Genomic DNA, 12,914 nt, shown 5'->3' on the forward strand with positions numbered 1-12,914 from the left:
TTTCTCCTTTTTATTACCCAAGAGGACACTAGGTCCTACTCTGCTTCTGCCACTGTCCTGCTGTGTAACTTTGGACAAGTTACTTCACCTCACCGTGCCTCAGTTTCCTCTCCCTTTCTGGTCTATTTACACTATGAGCTCTTCATAGCAAGGACTGTCTTTTACTGTGTGGATGGGCAGACCCTCACATGGGTGGGGGGGGGGCCTGTTTCTCAGGTAGGATCTCCAGGCAGAGCTGTTATAAAACACTAGAAAATTCCTGCTCCAAGCTCAGCCAGGTGGACTTGGTGCACAGGAGGAGAGAGACGGGGAGAGTTTGGAAGAGAGGCAATACATTCTGCCTTAGCTGTCTGAGCCTGTACGGTCTCATAGGTAATTTACCATCTTTCTGTTTAGAGCATGTCTAGCAGGGGTGGTAATTAGGGCTAGTTCTCATAACAAGGCAGAATTAACAAAGGAGCTCTGCCGTGATTCAGCCCTGCCACCCTCCATCCATCTAAGGGGTAGCACTTTGGGAATGAAATAGGCCAATAGTACCTTTACTTGAGAGCAAAGATTGAAGAGAATGAACTAGGAGAACATGAAATATGTCAGAAAGAAGCAAGTGTTTTGTCTGTGCGTGTGAGAGAGAGAGAGAAAAAAAACAACCCAGTGTGCTTGAGAGAGAAAAACAGTGTAACAAAACGAAAGTGTGTGAGCACGCATGCATAAAAAAAAAAGTATGAGCGTATCTGTGTGAATGAGTGAATGTGTGTGTGTGCGCAAGTCTGTGTGAAAAGACATGCAAATGTGCGAGACTGCATAGGACAGAAACTGTGTGCGAGGGAAAGAAAGCACGAAAGGGGAAAAACTGTGTGTCTCTACTCTGTGAGAGTATGTAAATGTACATGGGAGTGTGTGAGTAAGCAAATGGTCATGAAGGACATTTTGAGTAAAAGGGAACTTTGAATATGTATGTGTTTGAAAAAGAGCAAGAGACAAAGTCATAGTCAGTGCCTTGGGAAGGAAGTTTGGCACCCAGGGTAAAGCCTGCAGCGGCAGCCCACCCTTGCCCCGCACAGATCCAGGGGGCACGGCCCCCACCACACTTGCCTGGGAATGCACACAGTGGCAGGAGCCTCCCTCCCTCCATCCCTGTGCCCCCCCAAACGATCCGCTCGCTGCTCTGTCCTGTGCCTTGCCCTGGCTGGCAGCACCTGTTGGTGCCCCTTCCCTTTGGTGCCCAGGGCAGTCACCCCACTTGCCCCCACTTGCTACAGCACTGGTAACAGTATGAGTGTTTGTGGGAATGTACGGAAGAAAGAGTTTGTTGTGAGAAAAAGTGAAAGCACGTACTTTTTTCAAAAGTTAAATTTAGGGTAGCTGGCTTTGATTGGCAGCCTGCCCCTGCGGGTAAAACTGAGCCCTGCGTAGATCTCTGGTGAACTCCACGGGGACTCTGGTACTGGGCCCCACCACGTAGTGCCCCAACGTGATACCACAGTATTTGTAAATATTAGTACAACAGAGTTTTGAGCTCTGCCCTGAATGTCACCAAGCTGCCTTGAAGCCCCAAGGGGCCACATCTTGTAAACAAGGGCTCTTTATGGGGTGCTCTACATCCAGGGCCTAGTGCCACATCCTAAGGGCCTTGTTACATGGAACACTATGGACATGTTATATCTGTGTGGTATTATAGGCAGAACGTGTTCTGAGCAGTCACACCATAATATTTACTACAGTCTCTAACATGCACAGTTTGCTGATTGTCAGTCCCAGCCCTGGGACCCTCTGGGATGTGGACACCTGGCTTTCAGCTTGATCTTGGAGGAACTGGACAAGTGAAAGATCCAGGATCCTTCCTCCTGACATGCGTGGCTTGTCCCATCCCACATGGAGGCTTGGTACAGCAGAGAAGTCCCTGACTAATGTCACAGCTAGGTAAGGACCATCTCTGTGGAGTAGTTAGAAGAAAGCAGAGCACATGTTACTTAATACAACCAAGAGATGCTCCTCACACAGAGTCCTAACTTTGCTATGTTACAAGTGAACTACACATCTGTTTTACTGCTTGAAGATGTGGAACCTTATGTTTTAAGGGCATTTACCACATACTAAATGTAACGTGCAGCATGGCCCTAAGAAGTGCTGAGCCCTTGCAGTTCCCAGTGCTCCAAGTGGAAATCGCATTCTGCACCTGGAAATCTCTGTGTCTGGAAGGGAGGGTCTCTGTTGTCAGAGTGAGTAGTGAAAGATCCCCACCCACTATTAGTTCTCATGAGAAAATACAGGCTATAATACACATATGCAAATAAAGGAGTAGGCACTGCAAGTGATTACCTCTCCTTACCCTCCCCAGGCAGGCAGTAAAGTGAAGCAGTCAACATCAGCTGAGTCAGGGCAAACTGCTCTGCTCTGGAGGTGGCACCGAGTCTCCTGACCTCCTTACTGAAAAAGGCAAGCTGCAGCCTCTTGAGCGCTAGGAACAATTTAAGGGCTTTTCCTTTTGAGTCACTTCCTTTCCTGTGCTGAGTGCCCTCAACACCATACAGGATTAAGCCCTGAGGAATCAAAGAGCAAGGATGGCTCTCCTAACAGCTCAACACTACAGATAATTATGGCCCAGGGTGGCTATGTCAACTCAGTGGAGGGTACAGCTAATCATAGGCTCCTCTCACTGCTTCAGAGCCCACTGCCCTGCCTGAAATGAATCACAGCCGCACAACCACTTTCCTCTCTTGTTCTACCTTCCATATTTATTGGGCTCCTGTTATCACTGCATTATTTAAATGCCTCCCAGGCTTGAATGTATTCCTCTTCACCACACCCCTGCATGGTGGGGCAGTATTGTTATCTCTGCTGTTCATATAGGCATAGAGGAGCATGCAGAGGCTGTGTGGTAGAACAAACCCCCTGTCTAGCAGTACAGGAGTTCTCTTGCTATAATGTGGTGGGGCACAATGATAGAACAAATATAGTGTATATTTGTAGGTACCAAGAACCAGAGAGATGAGGAGAGCAGTGAGGTATCAGTACTGGGGAAGAATTTCTTTGAGGAACAGAAAGGCAGGATCCAGTAGCAGAAAGGGAATGATGCACATATAATTTTTGAGTCCTCAGTAGAGTGATACAAAATGCACAAACACATGTATTCATGTATCCTACCACTGGAACTTCATATTTTGTGCCTCTGCCTCTACAAATTTATCAATGTTCTGGTCTAAGTTAAATTTCCTAGGCTTCTCATTTTCAATAGACAATATTGCCAATAAACAAGCCTTTCTTATCCCATTGTGCTATGCAGATAATTCTTAATTATTCTGAGTTTCAAGAAGGAATATGCAGCACTTGGTATTGATAAGAGAATGGTTAAAAACAACACAATCACTGTACATAAAAACTTGATGACAAATCACTTTGATCAACAATCAATAATTCAGCCAAAACTTCCACTGTAAGTAATTTCAAAACTTCTGATTTTAGGCTAACTCTAAATGCAAGTAATTGTCCAGGCAAGCAGCAAGAAAAGTCCCTGTTGCATTGTTTCACTAACTTTTCAGCTTCTTCAAACAGCTCGTCATCAGTTACACAAGTGTTTTCAGCAGAATTACATTAAACTTGGTAACGATTTCCAGCCAAAGAATGAAAACAACTTGACACCTGAACTAAAATACATCCAAACAGCCATAGAACACATTAACTTTGAAATCTCTCTCGGCATCATTCAATCGTTCATCCTCACATAATTCATCAATATATGTTTTCCACCTTTAGGCTGCGGGCCCCAATGCAGTTGAACTGGCTTCAGTGCCTATTGCTTGGCTCCTGGCAGAATCTGCCCTGAAGATGGGAAAAGTTGGCTGAGGCCTATGCTTATAGAATAAAAGCTTAGCCTGTAATCAGTCCTATCTGCTCTCTCTCTGACCTTGTGTACGCAGCAGGCAACCAGTACACTGTAATCCATCATCCCACTTCACAATGTTTATCATGTTGATATGACCATTTCTGTCTTTGTACATCTCACAGAAGTAGCCCCTCCAGCCCCTCTCCCCACAGTATCTATTGTACTGTAGTGTCTTTAGAGTTCCCCATGGCAAACCTGAGGTATCTTTTGCATTTCCTCCCAAAGAAAATGCTGCAATTCCTTCCATTTTGTGAGGGTGAACTTAATTTTCTCTATGAGCAGACAGCTTTCTGGATCTTTCTTTGCAGTGCTGAGCTTTCTCCAAAAGCTCTTCCCTTCAGTGGGGCTGGAGGAAATTCAGCACTGGTAGAAAAGGGGAAACATTTTTACAACACATTTTGCAAAAGTTAAGGTATTTCCTTCATTCTACAATGCAAGGAAATGACTACAAAAGTGCTGTTACATGTGTCACACTAGTAAACAAAACAATCCTGCTTTTTAGGCCAGTTTATATCAGCACACCAAAGTTTGACTTTGATTTCATAGATTTCTAGGGTCGGAAGGAATCTTGTAGATTATCGAGTCTGACCCCCTGCTCTAGGCAGGAAAGAGTGCTGAACTTTGTTTTTGAACCCTCTTATGTCCTGGCAGAGGATGCCAGCCCCATAGCTACGGGGAGAGAAAACTAGAATCAGGGCCTAGAAGGAGGGCAAGCAAAAGGGAGTGCTACTCTATGGTGCAGGCAGATGTGTAGTACCTGGAAATGAGGGGAGATCTGGCCTCTGCTCCAAAGTGGGATTTATTTGCATGAATTTACGATGTACTCCAAGAAGTCAGTCATAGATTCATAGATTCATAGATGTTAGGGTCAGAAGGGACCTCAATAGATCATCGAGTGCGACCCCCTGCATAGGCAGGAAAGAGTGCTGGGTCTAGATGACCCCAGCTAGATGCCTATCTAACCTCCTCTTGAAGACCCCCAGGGTAGGGGAGAGTACCACCTCCCTTGGGAGCCCATTCCAGACCTTGGCCACTCGAACTGTGAAGAAGTTCTTCCTAATGTCCAGTCTAAATCTGCTCTCTGCTAGCTTGTGGCCATTATTTCTTGTAACCACCAGGGGCGCCTTGGTGAGCAAAACCTCACCAATTCCCTTCTGTGCCCCCATGATGAACTTATAGGCAGCCACAAGGTCGCCTCTCAACCTTCTCTTGCGGAGGCTGAAGAGGTCCAGGTGCCCTAGTCTCTCCTCACAGGGCTTGGCCTGCAAGCCCTTAACCATACGAGTGGCCCTTCTCTGGACCCTCTCCAGGTTATCCACATCTCTCTTGAAGTGTGGTGCCCAAAATTGCATGCCGTATTTCAACTGTGGTCTGACCAGTGCCCGATAGAGGGGAAGTATCACCTCCTTGGATCTGTTCATCATGCATCTGCTGATGCACGATAAAGTGCCATTAGCTTTTCTGATTACTTCGTCACACTGATGACTCATGTTCATCTTGGAGTCCACTAGGACTCCAAGATCCCTTTCCGCTTCCGTGCCACCCAGCAGGTCATTTCCTAGGCAGTAGGTATGCTGGACATTTTTCCTCCCTAGGTGCAGCACTTTGCATTTCTCCTTGTTGAATTGCATTCTGTTGTTTTCTGCCCATATGTCCAACCTGTCCAGAACTGCCTGTAGTTGTTCCCTGCCCTCCGGCGTGTCCACTTCTCCCCATAGCTTTGTGCCAGCCGCAAACTTGGACAGAGTATACTTCACTCCCTTGTCCAAGTCACTGATGAAGACATTAAAGAGTATCGGTCCAAGGACCGAGCCCTGCGGGACCCCACTGCCCACACCCTTCCAGGTCGATACTGACCCATCCACTATGACTCTCTGGGTACGACCCTCCAGCCAATTTGCCACCCACCAGACTGTGTAGTCATCCAAGTCACAGCCTCTTAACTTGTTCACCAGTATGGGGTGGGATACCGTATCGAAGGCCTTCCAGAAGTCTAAGTAAATGACGTCAACCCCTACTCCTGCATCCAGGTGTTTTGTAACCTGGTCATAAAAAGAGACTAGATTAGTCAGGCATGATCTACCTGCTACGAACCCATGCTGGTTTCCCTTCAGCATAATTTGTCCTGCAGGGCTCTCGCAAATGTGAGCCTTGATCATTTTTTCAAAGACTTTGCCAAGGATGGAGGTGAGACTAACTGGCCTATAGTTGCCTGTGTCCTCCTTCCTCCCCTTCTTGAAAATGGGGACCACATTGGCCCTTTTCCAGTCCTCCGGGACCTGGCCCGTACGCCATGAGTGTTCAAATATTCCCGCCAGTGGCTGTGCAATGACGTCAGCCAGTGCCTTCAGTACCCTCGGATGGAGCTCATCTGGGCCTGCCAACTTAAACACATTCAGTTCCTCCAAGTGCCTCTGCACCATCTCAGGGTCTACGCATGGTAGTCTGGCGCCCTGCTGCTGCCTCTCTACAACCCCAGTGAGAGACTTGTCGTGCCCCTCACTTAGGAACACTGAGGCAAAGAACTCGTTGAGGAGTTCAGCCTTGTCCCCCCTGTCCGTCACCAATTGCTTCTGCCCATTTAGTGGAGGTCCTATTCCACCCTGGGCCTTCCTTTTACTCCCTATATATCTAAAAAACAATTTTTTGTTATCTTTAACTTGGGATGCCATCCTCAGCTCCATGGTAGCTTTGGCCTGTCTAACTGCCTCCCTACAAGTGCGAGCAGAGGAGGTATACTCCTCTTTAGTAATCTATCCTCGTTTCCACTTTTTATATGCCCCCCTTTTTGCCCGTAGGCTGCTCTGGATTTCTCTGGTCAGCCAAGGAAGCCTCTTGGCCCCTTTCCCCCTTTTTCCCCGCATCGGGATCGTCTCCCTCTGTGCCCGAAGGATCATTTCCTTAAGGCACAGCCACCCTTCCTGGGCTCCCATCTCTTCAAAACTCTTACTCTGCAGTGCATCCTTGATTAAACGCCTGAGTTCATTGAGTCATACCTGCCCAGGTCATGGAGAGAACACTACTGTGACACTTGCAAGAGGCCCATGCTGTACAGTTTCCTGTTTGTAGGAGATTGTATCTTTTGAGGAAGATTTGGGGTCATTTGACAAAGTGTCAAGACTCTTGAGCATCTCCTCTGGCTGTTATTTGTGTTCACACGGCATGCCTACACGAGACATTTACTGCAGAGTAGACTAATTAGCTCAGCAGTAAATGTCTTGGCATCTACATATGTATGGCTATTAGGCTGGAGTAAACTAATAAACTCTGCAGTAGAATAGCACTTGTAACTACAAGTACTATCCTGCTGCAGGGTTTTCCACTCTGCAGCAATGCACATGTAGATGCTGACCCAGTGGCTGAGGTATAAGGGTTCTTCAGTGCAGGGGCTGCTTGCTGGCTAGCTCCACACTAGAGCACCTTCATGGCCCAGCCAGCCCCTTCACAGCACATTGAGCCAGGTTGGAGCAGACCCAAGTTGGCAGGCTGACTCTCAGACCCCTGCCAGCCAAGGCAGCTCAACATGCTGTGGTCCCAGGCGTACGTGTAAAATCCAATAAGCCCTGGAGTTTATTGTATTGCGTTAATATGAATGTGTAGTAGACACATCCACAGTGGTACAAATGTTCCCTGCTTAAATGATACCTGAGTAACAAGGCTTTGCATACAGAGAGTGGGGTCAGGAATAAGAGAAACTTTGTCCCTGCTTTCCTTCTGTCCAAGCTACCAAGTAGTTATAGAGTTGTTCCATTGCAGTCCACAAGCACTGTAGCACTGTACCCTGCCTTTTAAGTTGTCATCTTTATACTAGCAGTCTTATGTGATGGGAAGAGTAATGATGTGGTCCACATGGTGATAGGCAGGCATAACAGCAATGGAGCCAGAGGCAACTAACAGCATGCCAAAGGGGTGGATATAATATAGCACTGGCTGGGGTTAGGAAAGGAAGGGTAGCTTCTCACTTGTGCTTGACAGTAGAGCAGATTTACTGGGTGTTTTTAGAAGAAAACTGAATCATGAGCCATCTGGAGCCTGTGAAATGACTGGAATTCCTCAGCCTGGGAGGGTTTTTATCCCAAAAGCTGGAGGAGGTAGTTGCAGCACCTGCAGATTTTCCTGGCAGGCAGCAATCCTCAAGTGCCACCATAGAGGGTGTCATCATCCTCTTTTAAAGATATTTGGATCCAAGCCAGAAAGTTTCTAAAAAATGGCACGTTTTCTCTACTGGGACTCAGCTGGTCCGGGGGTGTCTAATGTTATTCCAGAAAAACAGCTTTGGCAGTCCTATCTAGACTCCAGCGTTCAATGTGCCAGAAGGAAGGCATTTTTTTTTGGCCAGATGGAAAGCCATTCAAATATTTTGTCGAGTCAGCCTGGATAAAGGAAGATTTGGTACCTTCAAAATACCCTTGTAGATCTATATTTAGATATTAATACAGAAGTATTTAAACAACTTCCTTTTGAGGCAGAATCAACTGTCTCAGGTGAAACCCAGGTCAAAATTTTCCACCCTCTCCAATCTTTGCCTGTTAGATCTAGGTGACATCCTGCTTTCTGGGTACTGCATCCTTACTTGTGTGAAGTCTGCACTTTCATGCAATGAGTCAGGGCTGTGAGAGGATTCAGAGTAAGACATTCACTCTGTTCCCTCTCACCTACACACTTTAGATTTTCTTTACCTTCTGTTTTCTTCCATCTTAAGTACTTTCTTAAGTAGACAAAAGGCCAGGGTCCTCTACTGCTGCAAACCCTAACGGCACCATTGATACCAGCAGAGATAGATCAGCTGAGAGAAAGCACACGTTGCTTTTTGTGTTTAGGGAATGGTAACACTTTCTAACACAGCCAAAGTAAAGTCCCTGAGAGCTAACTTTGGAGCCCTTGAAATCCAGATCTGGATGTGAATTTAGCAGCTCACAGGTATGTGCCAAGTTTGCCTGGCAAAAAACACTAGGAAGGTCATTTTCAGTAGTTAGCCCTTGGCCTTCAGACTCCCTCCCCCTTGAGGCCTGCCAGAGCCCAAACCTGTACTTATTCCAGAATACTGTAAGACCTTCTCATTTAAGCAGTCATTTAGCACACAAGGCTAAGTTGGGATGTTGTTTGGGGAGTTTTTGTTTTCTGTTTCCTTTTAATACTCTACCTGCTTCTAAGAGGAAAAATAACTTACAGAGTAAGCTGCCCTGAATCTTTCGTAGGAAGGGTGGCCTATAAATCTAATAAATAAATAAAAAGGATAAAGAAAATGCTGATTTAGAAAAACCACTAGAACCACTCCGTGTTGGCAACTGATTGCCTAAGAATGGTAATAGATATTTTCCATCTTTCACTGCTTTGATGACAGGCAGGAAGATATTGGCCTCTTTATACTGGCTGATCCTCAGGCTTCCTGGAAAATGTATTGCAGTATTTGGTTGGCTGACTTGGCAAGTGGTTATAGAGTGGCTTGGCTATGGACTGACCCAGCACTTACACTGCAGTACTCTGGCTCCATGACACCTGCCCCGCTTCCCCTCAGTCCTGACTAACTGTATCTGGACTGTGTTAGTTTCACATGACTCGCTAACTTCCTTGGTATGGTTGTGATCATCTCTTGATCTTAGCAACATCCTATTTCCTCTAGCCATTCCAAACATTTTCCATGCTTTAGAAATCTACCTTCTGGATGTGTTTTGAATCATATATCTTGCAAATCCACTGATGAGTGGATCCAGGGAGGTGTAAATGCCCTTCACTCACATGGAGTCCCTTAAAGATTAAAGGCACTGGCCCGTCTCTGGAGTACTGCACAGGAACGTGCCTTTGATAAATAGCTCCGCTGCATATTACTGTTACAGAACCCGGATGCAGTGGGAGGGCTGAGACAGTAACAAGAACAAGGTCTCCAGAGTGAAAGGACTCATTCAGTCTAGGCTGAGTTCAAGGATTTGCCTCTTAATAGTGTTGCCAGCTCTTGCCATTTTATCAAGACCCACACAATTCTCGATGTGGTCCAATAGCCCCAGCTCCTTGGAGGTATGAGGAGGGAGCAGCCCCTCAGGTTGTTCAGTGGGGCTCAGGATCAGTTTTGGCTTGACAGTATCGGATACTTCAAGAGGGGAAGCACTCCTCTTATTTAGCCTTTGCTGAATTGAATTAAACTCCCAGCTTAAGCCAGGGGTTCCTGAAGTTTTGTTGACAAAAGGCAATTCCAAAGGGGTAGTCTTGGGGGGGCTTTTGGCTCATGGGCTACACGTTGGGAACCTCTAATATAAGACATACTATAGTAGTGTGGTCATGCTCTCTGCCACTGCCACCAGTAACAAGTCCAGATCACCATCCATTTATAGCTGACCTCCAGTTTTAATTCAGAGCCATATTACATGCCACACTGTGGAAGGGAAGAATATGAGGGTAAAAAAACATTCCCCATACTCCAAGTAGACAAGAAAAAGAGGCCCCAGCCCTGCCAGCAACCAGGACAGCAAAAAAAAGGTAAGATCCCATTCTCTGAATTGAGGGTGGAGGGAGAGATGTTATAGTCGTAAACTGAAATCATCCCTGGTATAAGGCCATTGCCTTTAAAGGGGTTACCCTGAGGAACTGTGCAAACCAGGGATGGGCAAAATATGGCCTGCTGGCCCTCAGGTCAACAGCTACAAAGTCAAAGGCATCTGGCCTGTAGGGAACCAGCAGTTCCAGTTGCTCTACTGATACTTGGACTAGAGTGTACGAACAATGTGAAAGGGCTTCTAAAACAGTGAAGAGGTCTTGTGTCCTTTGAAAAATGCTAACAGACCCCTACAGCTACATCCTTCAGAACAAGACATTTTGTTTCCCAGTTCATAGCTCTTATTTATACAGGAGGACCAAAGCTGGTACAGGCTGTGCTATTGCATGGGGCCTGTTGTATTAGCAGTTGTGAATCTGACTAGCTGCTGTCATTGTCACAGCTGCTGTTAGCATGGTTGCCTAATAAAGAGCAAGGACCTGATACAGAACCTTTGCACAGGGACACCACAAAGCCAGGGATACTGGAACTTGGGAATATCCTTTAGCAGGGGGGCGGTTGTGAGAGCAGCAGTGGGTAGGTTAAGAGCTTTGATCAGGGGTTCCAGTGGGTGCTGGTAGGCAACAAACCTTGAGGGAGTTGTGACACTCACATAGGACTGGAAGCCACCTGGGACAGAGGCTATGTTTCTACTCATTGTACAGCATCTCACACAGTGTAGCAGTGCTACAGCAATACACAGAGTAAATAATAGTCACTCAGGGAGAGAGGGCCTCCCTTAAATGCAGTTAGAAGTAAATTCAATTAGGGCATTGAAAAGGAACACCAGAGCCAGCGATATTCCAACAGGAGCTCAGATTCGGCCATGGTAAGCATGGTGCAAAAACATAGCTGTTGTCATCATTTGATACTTATGTCACAGTAGTCAGCAGTGATCTCAGTACAGTATACTCTGGACAAACACACATGAAGGCAAGGAACCTGCTCTAAAGAGTTTCCTACCTAAGTGCCATATTCAGAGACTTATTGCAGGGAGTGACACACTCCCCAAGTAGTCCCCAGGAAGTCAAGCAGGCTATCTGTATGGCTCTGTCAGAGAGGGATAAGCAGAGCCCAGTGGGCATTTTGAAGTGAGCAGGTAGATTTGGGACTGAAATAGCATTTTAGAGCAAGTTGCAGAGACGGCAGGAGAGAATGAATCCATAGCTCTCTTGTGGAGGGAGCACCTTGACAGTCAAGCAGCTTCCCTGTTCTGCCTCCCCGCCGCTGGACCAATTAATGGCAGTAGATGCATGGGAGGAAAACTAGAACTACTCAGCCCTCCTGCATGGAAGAACGTTACCTGTGCTGTTAGCTGCAGAGAGAAATTGTAGTGTCAGCTCTGCAGACTCTGCTATTTATCCCTAAGGTAGCAAACAAAAGCACAGAGCTATTCTATTTCTACTACAGCTGCCAGCTTGACTGTAGAAGAGGAAAGAAGGGGAGAAGGGGAAAAGTGGAAAGAGAGAGAGAGAAAATGGAAAAGAACAAAAAAGGTTGGCAGGAGAGAAAAGGAGGGACAGCAGCTTAAAGGAGAGACAGCAATAAGGAGACCTTTTCACTCTGACTCTGACATCCTAAAAAGTTCAACTCAGGGTTGATGTGGGTGCCAGAGGTTTACAAACCATGTTATCAAAAAGCTCACTGGACTGCCATCAGCACACGTTTGTAAATGTTCCCAGTGGCCAACCCAGTTGGTCACCAGCTGCACCACATATAAAGCCTGTAGAGCAATCAGACCAAGAGGTCTGCTTATAGACCCCTCCCAATTCCTGCCCTGAGTCCTCAGTAGCCAAGTGACAGCCATTTCTTGTGGCACCATTTCGAGAAAAAATACCTCAACAGATCATCCTGTCAGGCTTGACTTCAGCAGAAAAGCCATAAATCTCCCAAAGTAGGGAACATTTCCCTTATTGTGTTTATACGGAGAGCCTTGCTCAATGGGGCCCTCCTCTTGACTGGGGTTTCTGAACTCTGTGGAAATGATGATACAAACAGCTGCTGGAGGGGATCCAGTACTGTGGTAATCATTATACCTGCATCCCACAGCCAGCAGGTAAGCAGGGACAGAACTCAGCTCCCCCTTGGGAAGACACAGGATCTTGTTCCATAAGCTAAAGGAGTATCACCTTTAGGTGCAACATTAGAAAGGCTTACAGAGACATTGTCAGTGCCCTCATCTCCCTGATTTACCTGTAGCAAGTTCGGATGTTTTTGATGTTTTCAGGTATTGTGCCTAGTGCCTTGTGCAAGAAGGCTGTTTGCAAAGTTTTAAGAATAGGTTAGACAGACATTTGTCTAGGACAGTTTGGATATGGACATTAGATTACCTCTGGAAGGCCCTTCCCGCCCTACTTTTCTATAATTCACACACAAACACGTGTGTGAGCCCCACTGCAGATTGCAGCCCGTTCTGGAATCCAATTTGGGAAGGTATTCTATCAATTCCCAGCAGCTCCATCTATACCAGCAGCAGACTGAGCAATTGTTGCATAAGTGAGT

Source organism: Alligator mississippiensis, chromosome 3, assembly GCF_030867095.1.
Source record: "Alligator mississippiensis isolate rAllMis1 chromosome 3, rAllMis1, whole genome shotgun sequence".
NCBI classification, from domain to species: domain Eukaryota; kingdom Metazoa; phylum Chordata; order Crocodylia; family Alligatoridae; genus Alligator; species Alligator mississippiensis.